This window comes from Dryobates pubescens, chromosome Z, assembly GCF_014839835.1.
Source record: "Dryobates pubescens isolate bDryPub1 chromosome Z, bDryPub1.pri, whole genome shotgun sequence".
In the NCBI taxonomy this organism is placed as follows: Eukaryota; Metazoa; Chordata; class Aves; order Piciformes; family Picidae; genus Dryobates; species Dryobates pubescens.
Window position 1 is genome coordinate 114658132 of NC_071657.1, and position 22784 is coordinate 114680915.

General features: G+C 39.0%; 1 protein-coding gene across 12 annotated transcripts in view; it reads right to left on the reverse strand.

The window, feature by feature from the left end:
- The window catches only part of CELF2 (CUGBP Elav-like family member 2), a 464286-nt gene that overhangs the window by 208059 nt on the left and 233443 nt on the right, over positions 1-22784 (reverse strand). The window contains exon 1 of one of the 12 annotated variants that reach the window (XM_054178223.1): positions 9618-9635. The exons of the other annotated variants lie outside the window; for them this stretch is intronic. The gene's annotated coding sequence lies outside the window, so the exon portion shown is untranslated. Of the gene's footprint in view, positions 1-9617; positions 9636-22784 lie in introns of those variants that run through there. 12 annotated transcript variants of the gene reach the window in all.

The following is a 22784-nucleotide window of genomic DNA, read 5'->3' on the forward strand; positions in this document are numbered from 1 at the left end:
TTATCCACTGTAGAGATGATACCATGCTCTGTGCAGCTTGGCTGTTTGCAAGTCCTGCCACACGGTTGAGGCTTATAACCTCTGCAGGCACATAGTGGTAATTTTGCTAAGCAATGTCCTAGCAAGAAAGGGGAAACCAAATTTCAGGCTTTGCATTCACTAGTAATCCAGCGTTGTTTTGTTCACAGAAGCACAAAATAGTAAGTGTTAGAAGTGGCCTCTGAAGACCATGTAGTCCAATCCCCCTGACATTTTGTTTTCCCTGCAACTCTGTCACCTCTTCTCAGGTGTTGACCCGATTTACCATTGCAACTATCACAGCTGACGGCACATTTAGCTTTGCTAAACTTAGTACTTTGACTAAGTACTTCAAGAGCATTTTACTACTGTGCTCAGGGCAGTACAGAGCTGATTAGAGCCAAGAGGCTGAAACATTCCTGTACCACAATCATTGGTGACAAAGATAAAAAAAAGGCTCAAAACAACAGTGGAACACACCTGGTTTTCTTCATCTTCAGATGTGTGACTTTACTACCACTGATCACAAGATGTGGGGAATTTTTTACTTCATTATACGTCTTTTCCCCAAAAATCTTAAGAGCTGTTAATTGAAAACACATCCATTTTCATGAAATTTACATCAGATTTCACATGATTTACCTGGTTCATCTTTCTCCATACTGTTAAAAAAATGCCTTGTTCTCAGTACAGCCTCTATAGTTCCCAAGCTCTGCCCATACTGATTAACTTTCTCTTTTTTGCCTGGTTGTTGTTCTTGGGTTTTTTGGTTATTTTAAAGACAGGTGCTCACAGACTTACAGATGTTGAAGAAAGTTGCACCAGTATTTTGAGGACTCTTTGAATCTCAGTTTATGTGTATAGAAGAATGGAATATTTCAAGGATTTCTTCTTTTAAAATGGATATACAATGTTACTATCCCTTCTTTTAGGCACTGAACCCATCTCTTTCCCCTGCTGGAAGAAATTACACTAACGTTCATCTGAAAAAGTGTGGAGGCTTATGTAAAATTAAATAATGTAAAATAAAATCTATCAGTAAAGGACTAGCTAATATCTTCATGGTGACCACTAAACTATTAACTAAGCATGCAAATGGACAGTGTATAATAAAAGACCTTTGGGGACAATTTATGCAATTATGAATATGTAAGTTATGTTCTCATGTTCAGGTTTTACCTCTGCTTACTGAAATGCTGACAAGGACACTCATATTCTGACTGTAAGTCATGTTTTTGATACATCCAAAAAACCTAGTACAAATTGAAGTCAAAACTGAACTCAAGTTAGATTACAGGGGCTCCTCGGTTTCACTTAAAATAAAAACCACCACACAACCACCCAAAAAACCCCAAACAAACAACCCCCCCCACACACCACAAACAAAACAAAAACCACAAGAAAGAAAAAACTCCAAACAACCCAAAACAAACTAAGTTTTCAGTCCATCTGGCTACTAGAAAAAAAAAAAAAATTAAAACATGAAATGAGTATCCCAGAGGTTTATGATTCTCAAAACAAAGAATTATGTACGTGATTAGGTTTTTAGGTTCTGTTATTTCATGCAGTCTCACATTTTTCAATCGCAACTTGTTTTATCTTACTCTAAGGCTTTTGACTATTAATTTACATGGAGATAAGCAAAGAAAATGTTTGTTTCTAACTCACTGTAAGCTTGATCCAACATAAAGATTAGTGCTAAGAGCTGTTTCGTGTCAAAGTCTGAAGAGAAAAGTGTCCTAGCGGGCCTTACTGTGGAAGAATTGCACCTACTATTCTCAGACTAATTTGTCCAGCTTTTAAGTACTTAGCTTCATGGAAATGGAAAATTGGCTCTGAATACCTCCAGAAGCCAACTGGAGATGGCTGCAGTTTCGCTTCCAAGGCAGTTGTATAAGGATCAAGAAAACATGTAGGCAATGAGATGTGCTGGACAGTTGTGCATCTCACTGCTGACTTTCTCCAGTACTGAGATAGCCAGGAGGGGGCAGGGGAGGGGTAATAACACCTAAAAGAACTCAGAAAACAAGGGTCTGAAAGGTAGGAGGACAAAAATAAAATAAAATAAATAGATACACATTCATCCCATCCAAATTGCTCCAATTTAGGCCTGGCTCCTTTTACTCTTCAAGCTTTGCATCAGAGCCATTTGTTGAACTCTGGAAAATGTAGCTGGAAGAGAGATAAGAAAGGCATGAAAATGGAAAGTTTTTTTAAAAGCAAGCTTGGCTTTCTATAAGGATCATGTTACATTGGATAAATCAAGTGTAATGGTATGCAATAGGGGCAGGTAAAGACAGGATCACTAAGAAGTACAGCTGTGGTTTAATGCTTTCCTCGGCACACTGGCTGCAGGGTTTCGTTATCAGCCTCGACTCACTGACTATCATAAACCTAAGCCAAGCAAGAAAAATTTCCATCAACCAATATTTATAGGGCAAAAGGTTAACTAATACAGAAGAGTGGGACTGAACTCACTGCAGAACACAGCTGGGAAAAGACATTTGGGAAAGCTGAAAAGGTTGAGTTTTGATACAGATGAAATGCTGGAATTAAGTTTTAAAAAAAAAAAAAAATTACTTGGACTTAAAATTCAGATGGAAAACAGGAGCTTGCATGAGGGGTGGAAGGCAAAAAAAATTCCTAAAACCAACTGTAGTATCAAATGAGATTATTGAGTATCCGCTCATGGTAAACAGTGGAACCATGCAGCAGAATCAGATGCTTGAAAAGGGCCTGAGAGGAGGATGAGCATTGGTTACCTACTGCATGAAAACTGACAAAAATATGAAGCCTTTAAAAATTACATATGATATTTTTAAGCTCTCTGCATTATTTTATGAAGGGTAGAGATGTTAGTGGAGTTTATACAGAATTAGATTCGTAATTCTTCACCGTAATTGCCAAACCTCATTCAGAAGACAAACTATAGCAAAAGGAAAAGATGTACAAAACCTTATAAACATGGGATAATTTGGATTAGGAATCTATTGGAAATTATTAATTTTATTAAAAACCCCAGCTTAATTAGCAAATTAAATGTTAATATCTCCTACCTTAGGCTTTTTAAAGCACAACTTGGGTACAGAGTACTGAAGTCTATAAAATTTTCCAATTTTGGGACCAAGACACTTGTCAGTTTATTTAAAAAAAGGGAAACACTACCTTTCTTCATTAATGTACTTATACATGTGAAATACATACATAGCACATATCAAACTGTTTTTTTCCCTTGGGTCTCCCAACAGCTGGTTGTTGGTTTTTTTGTGTGTTTTTTTTTAAGAGTCTATAATCTTACAGAGAAATGAATACTGTAATGGAAACATATTATCACATTTACAAAAAGAAAAGTTTTAAATGATGAGACTGAGACAGGAAGTTTTACATTCACACTGCAGTCTGAACCTAAAACTAAAACCACAAAAGCATTTTTAGTGTCTCCTTGGTAAGCCTGATAGTTTTACATTATACAGTAGGAATTGCTGGGAAAAGATCACTACAGCATTGTCTGAGTACCAACAGGTGAACCTAGGTGTCAACAAACAATGTTTAAATTTCTGAATTTTCACATATTTTATATATTGCCAAAATGCCTAAATGTTACTTTATTGTAATGAAATTTAAGTTCATGTGGGGGTAAAAAATTATAGAACTGTAATTGCAAATAGTGGTATTAACAGGAAAGAGGTGGCATTTAAGTAAAACAAAACAAACAAAAAAACATCCCCACTGCATTTCAGGGATGGCTGGAGAAGAAAGCTGTTTACAAGTCATTAGATTCCCAAAGTTTTGATGCAAAATTTGTCAGTTTGTACACATTCTGCAAAACCTTCCCCCCACACCAATATAAACTGATCTCTTATCATTTTTGCCTACCTCTTCAGATTCTATAGCTCAAACTGAGAAAGGCACATGTACATGGTTGCAAACACCTGTGCCATGGTGCACTCTGTATCCTCACTTTAATGGAGCTTCCTACATGAAGGTCATGGCAACCAGCAGCACAAGACTCCTGTGATTCACCACTGCAACAGCAGTCTCCTTTTTGTCCATGAAATCTTTTGATTTGAGGAAAAAGCAGTTCCCAGTGTACTGTACCCAACAGGCCTACTCTGTAAGCTGTTCCAACATATTTTGAGCAAGGTTTTACCCTGGGAAATACCCATGAGTTGAAATCTAAAATCATCTGAAGGCATGCCTCTGCCATCAATTCAGGTTTGTTAGAGATAATTTAAGTGTTTTCTAGTTTTGGGTATTCTCCTTTTCTTTCACTGAGATTTCGAGAATGAGAGCAAGAAACTCTGGCCAGCTTTTTAGGAAGGAGGCGGTGTCCCATTCACTGAGGCCAAAGCAAGACCAAAGGTGCCTCTCCCTGTACTTTCTTTACTCTGCATAATGTTCATATGGTAAAGTACGGGAAACCATATTCGAGAAAGAAATGCTGAAAGAATCTGAAGAGGAGGGAGCTATTACCTTTCCTAGGGTAAAGTACTGCCAGCTTTGAAAGATTCAAAAACATGGGAGGAAAAAAAAAACCTGTGATACTGTGAAATTTAAAAGCTCAGAAATAAAAGAAATACATGGAAAAAAAATATGAAGGTATTTATTTTAAAACTCAGGTATTTATTCCAAAATTTTAATTACTAAAGCATCAGACATTACCAACTTTTGTCCCCTCCAATTAATGAAGGCACAGGCAACATGGGCTGCCTCTTCCTAGCCTCTGCCTGCAGACAGGCACCAAACAAGTCCTTCTGCTCAGCACCTTCACCTCCAGGACCCATTACAGCAGAGAGGTCCTGTCCTCATCACCCAATAATTTTGCTTGTTGCCTGGGGTCTAACTGAGAACAAAATGAAGGGGAGAAGCAGTTGTGGAATATCTGCTCAAGATGTTTCATTAGGCCTGACAAATCAGGCATTTTGAAAGGGGTAAAAAAAGTGTACACTAAAATCCAGACAGCGGGCCTGGCAAGTTCGTCATATCTTACAACTCTTCTCACAGTCTTCTTGAACTGTACTTCCTTCAAGAATGGGCCCTAAATCATAAGATGCCTTTTAATAAGAAGTCTAGCTCATCCCAACAGCTTCACACACAAAAACCACCCCAACATACAGACATGAATGATTTTGTGACACGCATACCTTCCACAAACACTAATCTCATACCTACTGTAACTCCAGTTACTTGCTCTGTGCAGAGTTTTTGACCAAGCCTGATCTAAAGCACCATGGAGCAACAGAAACACATGATTTTACCAAATCTGGTCCTTCCAAAGAGTATTTGCTCCTAACCCCAAACCAACTCATATATCCTCACATAGATGCTACCTCCCAACACAACCTGAACAGTACTGCATATGCTTTGGCGGCCTTCAAGCTACAACTTGGAGCACCTACTACACCCATGGTACAAGTGTGCTACATGGTTCTGGGAACCCTGAGCAAGAACAGCAGATGCAGTGTGAAAAGGAGCAAAGCTGAAGAGCAGAATAATGTAAAGCAGCAAGTTTGATTTTGAGGATAACATTTATAATGTCTGTTTCAGTGATGTTGCATTAGTTTCATGCATTAAAGTAAATGCACAATGTCAGGAAAGAGCATTCCAAGAATTATATGTAAAAATACATGATGCAATTCAGTTTAATTAAAAAAAGACAAGCATAAATCCACAAAGCAACACAACTGACAGGCAAATAAAACATTTCTTGGTGAGGTAAGACAGACTATAAAACAAAACCACCACCACCCCAAACTGACCCATTGAACACTTATCTCAACAGACTCAGACAGCAGCATCTGTCCTCGTCAGGAGCTATCACTCAATCTCGCTCATTCCAGTCCCTACCTTGAGGCAGTGGAGCAGACACATGCGAGGCACAGCAGCCAACTCTTCAGAAGTCGTACTCAAGGCTACTCACTTCCAGCCTTCCAAAAACCTCCCCCTCCTTCACCACAGGAAACCAGAAGTATGACACTGACTCCTTGATTATTTTTTTTCCACTACCAATGTTTAGCACTTCTGAGAAACAGAACAGTCAGTTGCTTCAGAAACTGCTTGTTACTTACTTGCACTATCCTCCAGCCAGCAGGGTAATAAGTTACACCCACAATCCTATTTAGAAGTTTACATAATTCACAGTTTCTCTGGTTACATACTTCGTAAACTATGACATCCAGCTGGGAAAGTTAGTCCACTTAATTGTCATATGGCAGTTGCTTGCTTTATATAATCCAAATATTAATTAAAAAGTAAAACCAAAACTGTAAGGCAGATAGCTTTGTATTTTCATGTCACACTTGCATACATGCACAAAAATACTTTTTGTTATTCACAGAAAAAAAAAATAAATCTTGCCTGAAATGTAAACTGACTCTGCAGTGCTAGGCATCAAGTGTAATTCTTAAAAACCTTGAAAAAGACAACGATGCACAGACATGCTTAAATTCTGCATCAGCTATTTTAATGGTGCAGTTTTTCAGATAACTGAAATTAAATCATACTATGCTCTCAAATTACAGATCTGCATCCCAGAAATCAACATGACTGCCTTTTCAAAATACAACATATGGATACAGAGCCTTTGGTGATACATATGTACTTAGCAAATATTAGAAAAATCAATCAGAATCAAAATGCAAGCTTGCCAAAATGACTAGATGCCTTGTGTTATCAATTTCTAATCCTAATTGCTTGATTTCATTCATCAGGATTTATATATGCACCAGTACACTACTGAGGCAGTTAAAATTAAATACATCCCATTTTTTCCCCAGAAAAGTAATGGACTTTAACAGTCCTTTTATTGCAATGAAAGATATTAACATACAATTCTACTCCTAACTCCAGGTTATAATGTAAGTTGATCCATTGATCACTTACAAAAGGCAACAAAAAAAATTTTTCTTGGTGCTCAGGGCAAATAAAATGCTGACCAGACTGTCCATTATTCCCCATAGAAATCCATCTAGTGTCTAAATACTACACAGCTATTTTACTATTGAGTAGGTCAGATTTGTGACATACAAAAAACAAACATATACCAGGAAAGGCTGCGCAATGAATCTACATCTGTGCTGCACCAAACCCATGTTGCTCTGTATGAACACAGCAAATACACTGTGAAGGATTTTAGCATCCACAAAATAAGACAAGCACCAAGATAAATATCACAATAGTTACCTGGGGTTTATACACTATTTTTCATGCTTAAGTCTCATAGCAAGGTACAAGTGTAAGTGGCATGCTCTGTAACCTACAGGTGGAGGGAATAAGGTTAACTAGAGCAGCAAAGAAAGTCAGCAGCTTATTTCACCGGAACAAACTGCCTCTAACATGCAACTGTATTAACAAAAAGCAGTACTACCTTTGGAAAAAGCTCATTTAACACCCATTACAGGGAAAAAAGTTTCATTTATCATTACAGTCTACTACCCTTCATCTACTAGATTCAAATCCCTATGGTTTAAATCTAAGTTGCATATGTATATTGTATACATGCAGAAGGAGGCAGTTTAGAGGTTAAAAATGCAAATCAGATTAGGAAAAAAGTGTGCTCCATAACTCAAGTATTAAAATCACTACAAAAGAGTAACAGCTATGAAATATTTAAGAGTCAACATTAATGTCATTAGACTTCAAAGGATATCACCTTCTCAGTGCCAGCTTCTCTCATTGATCATCTGTGGAGTGAGCAGCCTCACATCAATTTGTTTACAGAAGCTTCTTCCCAACAACATCAGCTAGAAATAAAGTATTTTAATTCCCTAAAAGCCATAAAATTCCCTTGCAGACATCTTCTCTACACCTCCTTGAGTCCACTCCTGGATTTCTTAGTAACTTTGTAAATAATTTAATATTTCCATGGGGAGAATAAGAATGCTTTTTAAGAACAAGAAGATATTAAATGCTAACAAAGATGTAAGAGGCTTTTGAACATGAAAGTTATGTATTTGCAAAGGCGGCTTCCAGTTTTCACAGAGTCTCTTCTCTATATGTAATTGTGATGGGTAGAACAGCAGTAAACATTTAAACTGCATTGCATTATTGTGTATAATAAGAGCTTGACATTTTTATTTTCTCCAAGGAGAAGCACTGCCTATATGCTCTCTAGTGGATGAACAGAGCTTTTACAAGGTCCCTCCTTCCCCCTCCTTTAAATGTTATCAAATATGAATTGAAAAGCTTTTATTCTGCCAGAATCCCAGGCCAAGGTTTTGTGTTTCTCTAGCAACAATGACACACTAACAACTGAAGTAGGGCAGAGAGCAGCTTCTTCTCCATCTCTCTATCGCGTCAGGTGCCATCTGTGTCAGGGAAGTGGGAACACCATGCAACTTTTGCCCTCGACCTTGGCAATGACTAAGGCTAAATTTTTTAGTTTAAAATTCTTTTAAGGCACATTTTGAAGTGTATGTTTCTCATAGGTACCCATACAGAAAGTCTTTCAGATGCAACTCCAGAATTTCATGAGTAACTGTATTCTTCCAGAAAGCAAATATCAAGTTACTATAGTATGAATTCACTGAGGAAGACTTTTCAGGAACCCTGCCTTACAACTCTACAGCACTACACTTCTTTTCTCTACTGCCTGTATAAGTCCCATCTGAAATGAAAAAGGTTCACAGATTGTTTCCTAGAAAGCCTTCATTTTCCAACCTGAAAGCATGCTGGGGAGAGAATCACATGTTTGACCATCATGGTGTCACAAAGAACTGCAGACTCATGCAGACAAAGTGGCCAGTATTCGGCAAATATATGCTCATGACCAAAGACTAAGCACCACTGCAAAATACTGGTCTCTGCTTTAGCCAGTTTTGGGTAAATGGAGGGCTTCAGGGTAATGACCTTTCATCAAAACTAAGTTAAAATAAGTTCCCTAAAAGATTGTCAGTCTTTTCCCATTTTGGCAGGGGAATCCTGCAACAAAGCCTCTTCCCTCTCCGACAGCAGGTGCACAGGCTGCAAGACCCCATTCTCCTTTAGATTAGCTGTATGCATCACTTCTTAAAAATTTATAATTCACTTAGCTTTCCAAGACCCATATTCCCAGTAGAGTAACCAGAATTACAGTCATGCTAGCAGTAAAGGAGGAGAGAGTTTGTTAGAGTTGGCATAATACAATGAACTATACTATAAATTACTTCAGGAAATGGTTGCTAATGTCTTCTCTAAGCAGGCTTGGGGGAAAGTCACTCTCCCTGCAGTCCACTTCTGTGGAAATTAAAGAAATTTAGTCATTTGAACAGAGGGGATACAGGCTTCTGCTCATCTGAAAGCATTTTTTTCCACCTAGAGGGCATAATCACCAATTACATCTATATAATATAAATTTAATTGTTTTTATTGGCTAATACAGTCTCTATCAGCAAGGAAACAAAATAACACTTTCATAACTATGATTAGAAATTAGCATATTCACAATAAGCAGCTAAACCCTGTGAGATGAGATGCTTTCGGGGGACAGTTTCTTAGAGTCAACTGATGGAAAGCTCCCGCAGGAGACTTGGATGAGCAGAAAAGAACCCCAAACAAACAACAAAAGCCAAACTCAAACAACAAAGAAAACCCTGAAACCTCTTTGTTCCTTCTCAACTCACCTTTTCTTTTCTTCTTCCCTTTCCTTCTTGACTCTGATTTCCGAATTTTTTTAAGCCTTCAAAAAAAAAAAATAGTTCTATATATTGTGCATTCAGTACACTGAAAAATGTGCATTGCCTATATTTTGTCTTTTGAAGTGTGGCATCTTTGTAGACTGCCTTATTCTGGGACTTCAATTTTAGTTAGCTTTGAGAGCATTCATTAAAACAGCACATTTTTTTAAATGCCCCCTTTCCTGGTTTCTAGTTATGTCCCCAGATCTCTCCGTGTATCACCTTGTCCCTTTTCAGAGGCATGAAGTCCTGCTGTTTGAGGCTGTGTAGGTCACGCCATTGTCTCCGCCTCTCATCAACAGACACAAACTAGCCTTCTAAGGTCATTTGCTCAGGAAGACTTGAACATCCCTGGAGTGCCCCTTCTGCTCTGCCAAGGAGCACAGAAGAGCCCAAGGTTATAGCCTTGGATTTCCAAGCACCTGCTTGAGACAGGGCTTGGTAGAGCAAGTAAGCCTGACCTGTAGGCTATGGTGCACTGTGATTCAGGGATCCCTATGTAGAAAACCACCTTTATAGTTCAACTGAGCACTGCATGGGTTGAATGCCAATGCCACTGCAGGGAGATGGCATTGCAGTTGGGCAAGATATACATGTGGTATGCCGAATTCTGCTAATTACTACCATGATCATAGAAGCATTCAGGTTGGAAAAGACCCTCAGAATCACCAAGTCCAACCAATAACCCTACTCTACAAGGTTCACCCCTAAACCACATCCCCAAGCACCACATCCAAACGGTATCAACTGCAATAGCAAAGAGACACTAGAAACTGTATTCTGCATCATGTACCACTGTGCTGGGGTCTGGTATGTGGGTGGCTTACCCTGTGATCTCTGTCATTGTGCCTTTTTTGTTAGCACAACCCATAGCAGACAGGATTGAAGCCTGTTGGAGGTGTACCTCCAAAAGCAGCATGGAGTAAACCTCGCATCTCTTAAGTGACAGTATCACCTGCCTTTGCATTCCATCCTCTTGCAAATACAATCACCCATCAGGTTTGCCTTTTTCCTGCAAGCACCTCTAAGGGAAAGGTACAAACATGGGTACTGCAGTGTCACCTTCCTGAAGCTCCAACTTTTTCCTTTCTCTTTACTTCTCTGCAGCTCTGCTCAGGAGAGGAGTTTGGTGCTGCCTGACCCAAGAGCTGCAACCAAATCAATGCTGCAGCACCTGGGTGCAGGGTGAATCAGCAGCTTTTCCCCCAAAAAAAGGCTGCTGGGAGTGGGAGAGCTGGGGCAGTTATATAAGGCTGCAGCAGCCTGGGAAAGTTGACGTCAGACAGAGATGAGGCAAGAGCAGCACCAGGAAAGCTTGTCAGGAGTCATATATGGCTCTCACAGAGGACTGGCTAGGTAACCCTTTACAGTGAAATGCACAGCTCAGGCTGAGCAATAACACATTTCTTGGTTCTCTACAGCAGGTGCCAAGCAACTGCTGCCCCTAGTAGAGGTGGAGCTCACTTTCAACTCATGGCCATGCACAGGAAGTAGCCATTAATTGTCTATTGGCTCTGGGACATTCAAGGGGGAAAAGGGGTGATGAGGAGGGCTGCTAGCTCCTCTGAGGATACCCCTGACTCCCCCACACACTGGTGAAACAGAGGAGATGAAAGGGAATCAGGCTACACTTGGCTACAGGAGCTGTGTTACTCCTTAAGCATCCCTGAAGGCATCGTTATATCCACTGTCATTAGGGCTCTCTGCAGTATAGAAAGGGAAAAGGTAACTAATGACCTACCATAGGAGGACATCCAACTAAGTGCTATACCTTACCCACTGCACTCCAAGCTATAGCTGGATCATTTGAAAACATACAGACTGTCAACTCCCTATCACATATAATTTTAATTGACTGCCATTTCAGAAACCTCTTCCAACCTGGGAGTTCACATCCTATTTCCAGTCTACAAAGCCATTACAAATCCTCTTGAGCATTTTCCATTTTTCATACTCCTCGGTTTTTGGAATTTGCATTTATATTTCCAAAACTTGTCTTAAAGCCCCCCTCAAGGGAGATGGAATTTGCTAGTCAGAAGCATGGCATGCATATTTGTATAGTAATACTGACCATTTTCACAAGGGGCTATGTCTGATCAGTAACAGAAAAGAAGAGCAGGGAGCATTTTGCTGTGACTTTTTTGTTTTCTTTTTTGCGTTGGACTGACTTTTGTGCTTCGTTTAATCACAAACCCTGAGATCTATCATCATCTGTATTACTGTCTCTACCACTACCCTTTTTTGCAGCCCCAAACACATCCAGAACACCCGTTCTTGATTCCCTGACAGGATCTTTCTGCTTCAGCACTTTCAACATGTTCCTTTTTTTATCACTCATTTGTTTCAGTACTTCTTTCAGAGAACTATGCGATTTTTCAAACTGTTCCTTTTGGAGGGCAGCACTTCCTTGACTATACCAAAATCCCCCGTGAAAACACATCTGCTGAACTGCTCGCAAGAAATTAGCCCTGCAAATTGTGCCTCTCTTTACATGCATCTGCATGCATGTTCCCCAAGCCCAGATTCACCTACCCAGGAGCACAGTTACCCTAGACTTCAGCTGGGAGCAACGGGGGGGAGGGGCAGGGAAGCAACACCTCCAGAGAACCATTCTGAGCACCTAAGATTTAATGTAATAGAACTATTAATAATACATAAGAAAAGAATTATCCAGAGCTCTTTAGTCAGAAAAATCTACAGCTTGAGTCCCATCTGAATTGAATAGAGATTTTTTTTCTGTTCACCAGAACATGAATAAGTACCAAATACATAACTTAAATTTCCAGTTGAATGTGCAGTATTGCATACAGCTCTTGCTTTATATTTTAGTTCCTTCTCTAAGTATAGCATCTTAAGCACGCACTAACATGCACTTGTCATTTACTACCAATAGTGTCAACTGTCAAGCCTTTCTAAAAGAAAATAATTAATCTTGTTCCCTGTCATTAACTCTGTCTCAAATTTTAGTATTTACAACCTTAAATTGGATAGAGAGCTTGTTTTCAGCACAGGCACCTAAATTGCAATTGTTGGTGTGTTTCTTTCCTTCCTTTTTAGCATTATATGCACAGGGTTGAATTTTCCAAGTGGTGGGAGACAGAGTACTTCATGTACAAACCAGACCATGTCCTTAACCACAGACTCAGTGAGACCCTATACTGTTAAAATCAGGCACTTAGTTAAATGCTTTGCTGAGTCAGCATCAACATACCCAGAGATTTGAAGCTCTGACCACCTTACTTAAAACCAGATCTCAGCCCCACTCCTATTCACTCCAGTGCAACCCAGAAAGTTTCCATCTCATGCCTTGCTCTCCCAAATAGTGTCTAATTCAACCTTCTAATCTGTGCATTTTTATCTCACTCATTGCTCCTGAATGTGGAATTCACTATCTATTTTCAAAAGGGAAGTAAGTACAACCACTGTTTCCTAGACAACAGAAGAGCAAAATTAACTCTTCCCCCACCCCTCCCACAACAGAAACAAATATTGAATTTTGCTACCTGAATCATATTAAAGAAGAGCTGCCACTAAAATAATCAACATTATAACGCAATGCATTGAAAAAAGAAAAAGGGGGGTGGGGGCGGAAGTGTCAGGCTGCTATGTCACAAAAACGAATCTTGACTTTCACTCCACATCATTTCCTAAAACAGAACGCAATTAGTCTCAGACACTGAATCTACAGACTCATCTTGAGTTATGGTAATAACAGCAAAGAAATTTGAAAAATTTCACAAATCTAGCGTGGGTAAAACCCTCTCCTCTTCTCAGCAGGGCGCACAAACAGAATTTTGCAGTTGATTGCCTTTGCATGACATTTCAGTGGGCACCAACAGGACTTAAATCTTGAGAGTTTGCAAAAAAAGACAAAGCACAAAGTCAACACAACAGATTCAGATTAATCTAACATGCTACAATACACTGAGGGGTATTTATCTGGCAGGATTACTGGCCTGGCTGAACCTGTTCATCTTTATAACCTGGAATCCAGGGATCCTTCATGCTGGGTAACCTATACCTGCTTTTACAATATTTCCTTGTAAAACTGCTAGACTGCACCATGCTAAGGTGACATTAAAGAGGAAAAAGGATTCTTAGACACTAATAAAACAAAATTATTTCAACTTGTTTTACATTTCAATACTTCATGATTACTTCTATGGAGCCTGGGGTCTAACTGCAGTTGTGTTTTAGAGGTTTTGGGTAGTCATTTGTTTGGGTTGTGCCCATGCAATTTGGGTGCACAGACTTTTAGCACACAACCAGAGTAATTCCCAAAACGCAGCACAACACAAACAGAAGTGATTTGGGGGGATCATATGTTTATATCATATCATGTTTATAACTGATGTGAAGAAGAGATTTGTCTTCTGTGATGAGGGAAACCCCAAAGGCACCATATGAGTCGTCCGTAGGTGCATATCATAGCACAGTTTGCAATCCTACTACATTATCGTAGCATGGCTTGTGTAGCTCCTGGATGTTTTTAATATAAAACATCCCTATGACAAGAAGAATTTGCAAAACGACTGGGACCAGCAACATGAGAACATTCTAAATAGTCACCAAGTTCTCAAATATAACTACTGAAGAGGACCTATAGGTACCTTTTGGATTTTCCAGGCCTCTGTACCACATCATATCCAGTGTGTAGAAGAGGATTCATAAGTCTCTTTCTTTAATATAGGTATGTTTGGGTTTCTCTGCTTCCTTCCCCTGGCCCCACTGTATAGCAGAGCAATCCATCATGCCTCCAAGCCTTTTTCCCTTCACCAAAAAATGTCATTGCTTGCGTTGAGTTGCAGTGGCAGAGGAGGAAAAAAAGCAAAGGAAAAACTAAACCTATACTGTAAAAGAGGGGAGAAACAGGATTCTTGATAATTAACCTACTCACGCAGGATTTAAAGACATGGTTGGATACAGGACAGCCACTTTATATATATATATACACACACACAAGTACTATAGGCCAGTTTATATATGCTCATGTACATTTTTCTCTTTTCTAGGCTGTGCAGATCTCAACTGCCCTGAATGTCAGAGACATCCAGGGAGAACCACAGAGAAGAGTTTTAGACTTAAGAGTACAAGTCACAAAGTGCATTATTTGGCTGTCAAACCAGGACTTGCTAAATTAATGAAGCATTTTAATTCCCAGATCAACAGAAGCAAAGTTAATTTTGTGGAAGTGTGTTAGATTCCAAACCTATTACTATTAAGGCTAACTTAAACCTCATCTACATTCTTCAGGGAACAGGAGAGGAGAATAAACAGAGGTGAAATTAAGCACAAATGTGAAGTGGTACACTACTTTTTTTTTTTGACTGCAGTAATTTTGAAGAAATAAACTTAGAATCCTGTTAGCTCTAATTCCTAATAGACTGGCCCATTGTTCCCACAGCCTACCGGATGTCATTTTCTTTATGCACACTTCTGTTTTTGCCTTACACCCTTCAACAGCCAGCAAATACATTTGTTTTTTGCAGGGGTTAAGTCTATATTTCCCAAATGATTATTTGCACTGTAGGAGCTGTTCAGATCTTTCATGGATCAGGGTCCCCAGAATTAGGTTTTATATAAACACAGTACAAGGAAATAGTCTTTTCTCTAAAGACCTTGCACAGGCTAAGATCTCAAATGAGTCTGAAATGAGAAGCAAATTTATTCAATAAAAGGAGTTTAGGACAGAACTGAGCTCTTGACTATAAGTGGTCAGTTTACAGATCATCATCATCTAGGTTTTCTACACTGCAAAGCAGACTTTGATTTGTACAGCATATTAATAAATAGTAAGATTACTGTACTAATTACCAGAGAAGTACAGAATTGGATCTATAGCCTTTCTCTAAAGGAACAATATTTACTTTAAGAAAAGGTATGTATAGATCAACTGGATGTTCTATGACAGTCACTATTGGGAAGGGGGTGCAGCGAAGATGTGAGATGAGACTTGCACACAAATAAGAATTACTATGATCTCTACAGGCCACAAAGCATGTAATTTTGAAGATCAGGTTTGTATTGCACTGCTCTTATGAGTCCTGAGCTCAGCGGTTTTGAATATGAGGAAGAGCTTTCCACTGCTGCCTGGTGATTTCCTATGCAGTTTGGCAGGCAGGAAACTCGGGTTCATGAAGGCTCAAGCTTCTCACCCAGTTCAGTCTAGACAGTGGTCCACTTGATAGCTTGTTAGCTAATCTACATCAGTCTCTTTTTTTATCCACTTCCACTCCCGAGTGAAGGACTACTCCTTGACAGAAAGCTGGCATACTTCTACAAAAACAACTGTGATAACAAAGACTTGACATTTTGCATAAAGAATATTTTCACTGGAAGTTTCCCAAACCACATAGACTTAAATCTCCATCCTCACTTTCAGCATTTGATGGAGGGCTGAGACACGCCTGCATTTGCGACAATCCTTTCCCTGTCTCTGACCTTACTGCCTTCTAGCTGACTTGGATGGAGCTGCTGACAGCAACTCTAGGGCTCATATGGGTCTAGCCAATTAAAAAGATTTCTTTACCTGAATTGACTCAAATCAGGATGAACTACATAAGAACAAACTTGGTGGAAAAATTTGGTCTCATTTTTGTGCAACACAAGGGTGTGTCATCAGACCCTTCAAAGTAAAAATCTTATTCCTGAGTAAATTCCTGACAAAACCCAAGAGTAATCAGCCCCGCTCAAGCATTCCATAGGGTTTCATCTGTAGTTGTCCCAAAGAAAAACAGGACATGAAATAACACAAGTCCTCCAGGTGGCAACCATGGAAGAAGCATTAATCTCACAAAAGAAGGTACTCAAAGTTAGTTTTAGCTACCGGAATGCAGTGCTCTGCATTCCCTTTACAGATACCATACAAAAAGCTCCTCAGACAGATGATGCAGAGCACTGACATCTTTGCTCCAACAAGGCATCTCATGAATGAAGCATCTCATTCCCCACTGATTATGGAAGAAACCAAGAGAGATGATCCTCCTTGCAAATATCTCTAACGGCTGAAAGCTGGGTTGTAAGGACAGTTTTATATTAAGATGAGAACACAGATTCAGTTTCACAACGTTTCAATATCAAAGTTTCATTACCAAGACATTGACATACTTCGTAAAAACATTCAGAGCTCCTCAGAGAGAAAGCACCAAGTTAAAACTAAACCAACTTCCACAGAAAATGAGTGTGAGGCTTTACAATATATTTCTGTGCTTGCAGAAATGGGTAGGGAGACTAAAATAATTGGCCTCATTTCCAGTGCCTAAATTTAGATACCCAAATTTGAAGGTTTAGGACATGTGACAATCTATACTATTTAAATCTGGATTACTGCAACATGAACCCACCTTTTATTGCTCCTCTAGTTATGATTTTCAAATAAAAACTGTTCAAGGTAAGAAGACCATCTTCTCTGTATGAAAATGTACTCAAAACAACATCATTGTATTAATGCTCAGAAGGAACTCCAGCAACTTTAAACTCGGTGCATTTTATTTTCAAGAGTTAACCATTAAGGCGGCTTTTGCACTCCTGGAAATGCAGAAACTTTGCCAGGTTCATCAACGCACAGAGGCGAAACTGCTGTCAACCTGACCTGGACAATTGCAAAGGGTTCATTATTCATGCTTGTTCAATTTCTGGCCATTTTACTGAAACAAGGATGCTACTCAGTGCCAATTGAGATGGTGGTTTTGAGATGGACGCTTTCCCACTGTAAACTGGATCACATCCACTGGCTTATTTCATGCACTGAACAGCTGTTGCAGGGGGAAAAAAAATAAAATATAAAAATCCAGATCCAAACCAGTGTCCCAGAGGTAAAAGATCTTGTAGGGAAAAAAATGGTATTCAGTTGTAATGTTTGTAAAATTATGTTTCAATTCAAATGTTGGTTTGGGAATAGACAAATACAACCCCCCCCTTTTAACCCCTTGATTTCTAGTTTTGAAAATAACCAAGCTAATACAACTTTGACAAAAAACCCCACAACAACCAAACCAACTCACCAAGCAAACCACAGAATGTTTTTTCACGCCCTTTGCTATACAAAGTTTGAAGCAAAAGACAGAATTTCCCAAATGTGTAACCATGACACAAGGGTAAGGAGGAAGTACAGAAAGTTTGAGTGGTACTCTTAAAACTGCACTGTGGTAAACTGAAAACATTTTAGTTAGATGTGTCGGTACTATATGAACATCATCTCAACTCTGTTGTATTGATTACGTAAAAAGATACATAACAGATTCCTTCAAATATTTGCAATCAGTGTTTCCCACCATTAGCAAGTTTGGATGAGGAACTAGGAACATGGTCTAACAGTTGTGTACAGGGTTGAACTCTATATTAAGGACTTTTTTCCAACCAGACAATTCCATGAATTTAAGTCTCTTTACCCTTAAGGGTACTGAACAAGCATTATTTATTTTGGCTCATCTGTTTGTCTCTTGGGAGAAAAATGTCACATGCAATTAAAAATTTTCAAAACCCTATTCTGCCTGCATTTTCTAAGGATATTTAGAGAACTTCCCAAGAATACAGCAGCCTGAAAATGGAAGAAATCACATTTCCTGTAGTTCTACTCCTTGAACATTTACATTTTCTTCTTTAGTAATGTTTCTTTGTGTAATAGACTGGCTGCTGTATCACAATAGCATCACAATACTTTGCAGAATTCAACTAATGTCAGAGACATAGGACTACAACAATCCACAGCTTCCCTATTTAGCTTGATTTCAGAAATTTAAGTATACATGATGGCAGTGGAAAATACCTTAAGTGAGTATTGTTATGCTTGAAAATGGCTATTCTGTTGTGTACAGTCTTCTTACTGCTCTAGTTTTTATATGCTTAGCTGGTCACTCATGTACAATTGCTGTGGTAACAGATGCTCTAAAATTATAGCTAAGGATTTGTCCTTTTTTTTTTGTGGACTTCTAGGGCTTAAGCAGCTGAGCTGCAGAAAGGCTTTCTCTGAACACATCTCAACAAACTAGGACTTGATGAAAGTAACTGGGACTTAGAAGCCATCAAGTGCCTTCTGAAGATGCAATTAGGCCTCCTCCATTTCTGAGCTCCAGGAAGCACAACCTTTATCAAGCTATGGCCACATAAGATTGTCATTCCCTGAATCATTTCACAAAGGAAAACTGTGCAAGAAGGCTTTAATTACCCATGCAATATAATGCATACTTATATTAATGATGCCTTTACACCTGCAACACAAAAATAGAAGGTGCAGAGAAACTGAGAAATGCTGTTGAATTTCATATCAAAGTTATCAGCTCAACAACACTGCTATTCCTGAACAGACCAGCCACCAGCTCCTCAGAAAACCAGTTTCCTTCTTTGTGGCATCTGAATTCAGATGCCTATATGGGACATACTTTTGAAATGAAGGGGGAGAAAAGATCCCCAAATTCAAAACACATTCCCTCACCCAGCATCTGCCAGTTTATCTGCCTGTGGCTTGAGCTCCTTGGCAGAAAGTATCTGCAAATATGTGGCATATATCTAGTGCTATCACAAACCAAACCAAAATCCAAGTCTATTGAAAGGGTGCATGACCAAGAGACAAAGAACCAGGCAACTCCTGACCTCTGCCAGCGCTATCCAATGAGTCTGGACACACCTTTTGTCATTCAGGTGTACTTCCACTTACATTTTCACTTTCCAACTATATTTTTTTTCATATTGTTTAAACTGTATGCTTGTTAAGACATGCTTGTGGGTCTTTGTAGTATGTTTAGATGGGATGAAGAGCAAAAGAAGTCAATAGGTAACGTATGGCTCTCAACATTCAAAAAAAAAAAAAAAAACCACTCCATAATCAGTCAGTTCAGTGGCTCCCAATATTCCAGTCTAGTCTTCGCTGAATAAGGACAAGTATCAGCAAATTAGAAGAAAAAGAAAACTTCTGCTCTAAATTGCCCTAAAGCAAACACTAAAGCCAAAACCAAGCATCTGAATACAACTCTGTAAGTTGACCCTTCTTAGATCCTCCAAGTAGCAGATATTAAGATAGGGAAGAGAGAAGAGAAGTTAGTGCACTCCAAACAAACAGATGAAATGTAGATGCTATTATCAGGATTATCTTTAGGTGTCACATATATTTCTGAAAAGAAATATATCTTTCACAAATGCAAATATTCCCTTGCAATGCTATACTTGTTTAACATCCACTGCTGTACATTAGTCATTGCCCACCTATTATAATGACACAGTGCAGTTAAGTAAACACCACTGCTGCATGAAAGAGGTTCAGCTTTAATACATGCAGATAAATTAAACTAGACATAAGCAGGTTATGAAATAATGAGAGAGTTGCCAAGAATCAAAGAAGAGATTGAATTTAACCATTATTAAAATGAAAAAACTTGGGATCACCAACTGTAAACAATTTTCATCACCTAATTAAACAGCCCATTAGTGTTTTCAAGAGAGATGTCTGGCGGTGGCCACTCAGAAAAACTGTTGACTTTGCAATGGTTTGTGCTCCGAGTTAATGGAGTTGATTTCAAACAGGCACTTTCCCTATGCAGTTCATTATGATTGCATCAAATCCTCTATGCAATGCTGTTCACTCTGGAATCAAAACATGAGCCTATATTGCCCAGCACAAGGGCAGAAGCCTGCTGCAGTGCAGCTCTAACTACCCCTGGCATGCACAGAGCACAGAAAAGAGCTGAAAGCAAGGCACTACCCATAATCTGAACAACTTCGCTGGATTAGGATTATGTAGTATGCAGAGTAATTAAAAACCAAACCAAACTAAACAAACCACACAACACAAAAACCCCCAACAAAATGGGCTAGGGCTACAAGCAGGGGCTAAGCAAGAGAAGAGACAAGGAGCCACCACTATGCATCTAGTTTTGTTTTCATTCTTACCTTGAGTTAAACCATACACCTGGAAATGACAAAGCAGTACCTAAGGCATGCATTAGAAAACTGCACTGCTCATGAAAAATGAAAATCCACAGAGAATAGTCAATTTCCCTGGATAGGAGATCCCCACTGACAGGGCACTTCACAGTTGTGAAGAAGTCTCCTGTCCAAAGTTTTTCAGAGTTCTCTAACCACAGATTCACATAAATTGCTAGTGAAGGGCTTGATCAAGATTCCCTGAGTTTGGGTGTAACCTGTCAGCTGCCAAATTGATTTGCCAAATGCTTCAGTGATCAGGGGCAGAAAACTCAAAATGCTGTGATTCTCTTCTGCAACACCACCCAACACTGAGTGGAGCAAGACCTGCCTGCAGCTTGAACAAGATATAGTAAAGGCTTCACATCTATCCATAGAAAACAAAAAATTAAAGAGGGTGAAGATTTGTTGAACTGTTCTAAATCATTGCTAGTCATTGTTTAGAACAGGCTCCTTTCTGTTTTTATCTCTCTTCAGTAGAACTGTATCTGGAGATATATTTGTTTATGCAAATTGGACATCCTTCTCCTATTTGAATTAGCACCATTCTATATCAGTGCAGACATACTCAATGTATTTAATGTCAACACTGCTAGCAACGATGGAGATTGGAAATATTGCTCTGCTTGTTGGCCATGGAATAAATTTGCCAAACAGAATCAGTGTAGCTCTAGAGTTTAAATTAAAGCAAGCAACACTGTTATCAGTAGTCTTTAGCCTGCCAGTCTTCGCTTTAACAGAAACATTTAGGAATAGGAAGCATTACATCTGGCTACAGATGCATATTACATGGTCCATTGAGACTTAGATGCTGATGGCTGAACTGAATAACAAACAGCTGGGTATAAATGCAAAGATCAGGGAATCATAAGAAAATGCTTGTATAGTATCTTTGAAGCCTCAAACACAATGATACTGTATTAGCACTATTAGCATCACAGAATAAAATAGCCTGAGGATCAGCATTCAACTGTTCAGTGCGGGGTAGCAGCAACTCCAAGGCAGGTAGCAGAAGACTCTTTTCTGACTACTGGAATATTTATATTCCAACAGTGTCTTTCATTTAAAAGTTGGTTGCAAAACTAACATCAATCCTGTCTGCTGTGGCAGGTAAGAGTCAGCCTGCTGCAGGAGTTATGGGACATACTTCGTCTCCATCCTTGGGAATGCCTTGAAAAATCTTCTAAAACTCATATACATGGTATTTCCAGTGCTGTTTGAAATTTAAGACACAAAGATCTGAAATGAGACACATGCTTGATTCAATACAGGAACAAGGCAATTTAGTGAAAACTGTGTTTTACTCCCCCACAGGTCTAAAGGTTGCCAAGAAGGGAAAAATCAAGTACCAGAGTATTGATGTGGTCAAGTGATGGGTCTTCTCAACTGTTCTTCTGGTGTTCACACAAGCTGCTGTGCAATCCTTGCAGTTCAGCAGCTTCTACTGAATTTATGTTTTAAGAAAAAGAACAAATGAGTGTCATCCTATTAAATTTACTATGACTGTTTGGCCTATGAAGAAACAGTACAGAAAGCATCAAGAGACCTCTCTAAGGCAACTGAAGAACAAACACAAAAGGAAAGGAAAAAAAAAAAATAAAAATCTGAGTGTGGAAGAAGAAAGGACCTAAAAACTGTCACTAATTGGCATAAGGGAACAAAAATATCCTACAGTACATTTTTATAAAAAGATTAGTTGTTCAGGAAGTGAATGTGAGTAGACCTGTAAAACCTAGAAACCCATTTTCCTGCCTGGTTTGAACTCTCCATACCTATCTAACTGGATGCCCTACAGTTCAAAGGACATTTATTAACATTTGTACATATACATCAGAATTAGCAGCAAAGGAGATGCCTTGGGAAGAGTGAGTACATAAGCTATATATCAATATTATATTTTATATATCAATATTATATATATAGTATGCTATTCAGTAGAGCACATGTCTCCCTGTACTGAAGGTCCTCAAATCTATTGAAAGTTCCTGTCTCAGGAACACAGTTGCTCATATTTCCAAAGTAGCTTAAAGGCCAAGGAGATCTCCCCAAAGACATCATGAAGACCTGAGGAGACTTTTTTTTTTCCTTCTATTCATCAGACGAGACTGAACAGGCTTGAGACTGCTTTTGGGATTCGGTGGAGAAACAAATATTCGGGAATATGGTGGAGATGATCTTTTGAGCAAATGTAACGTT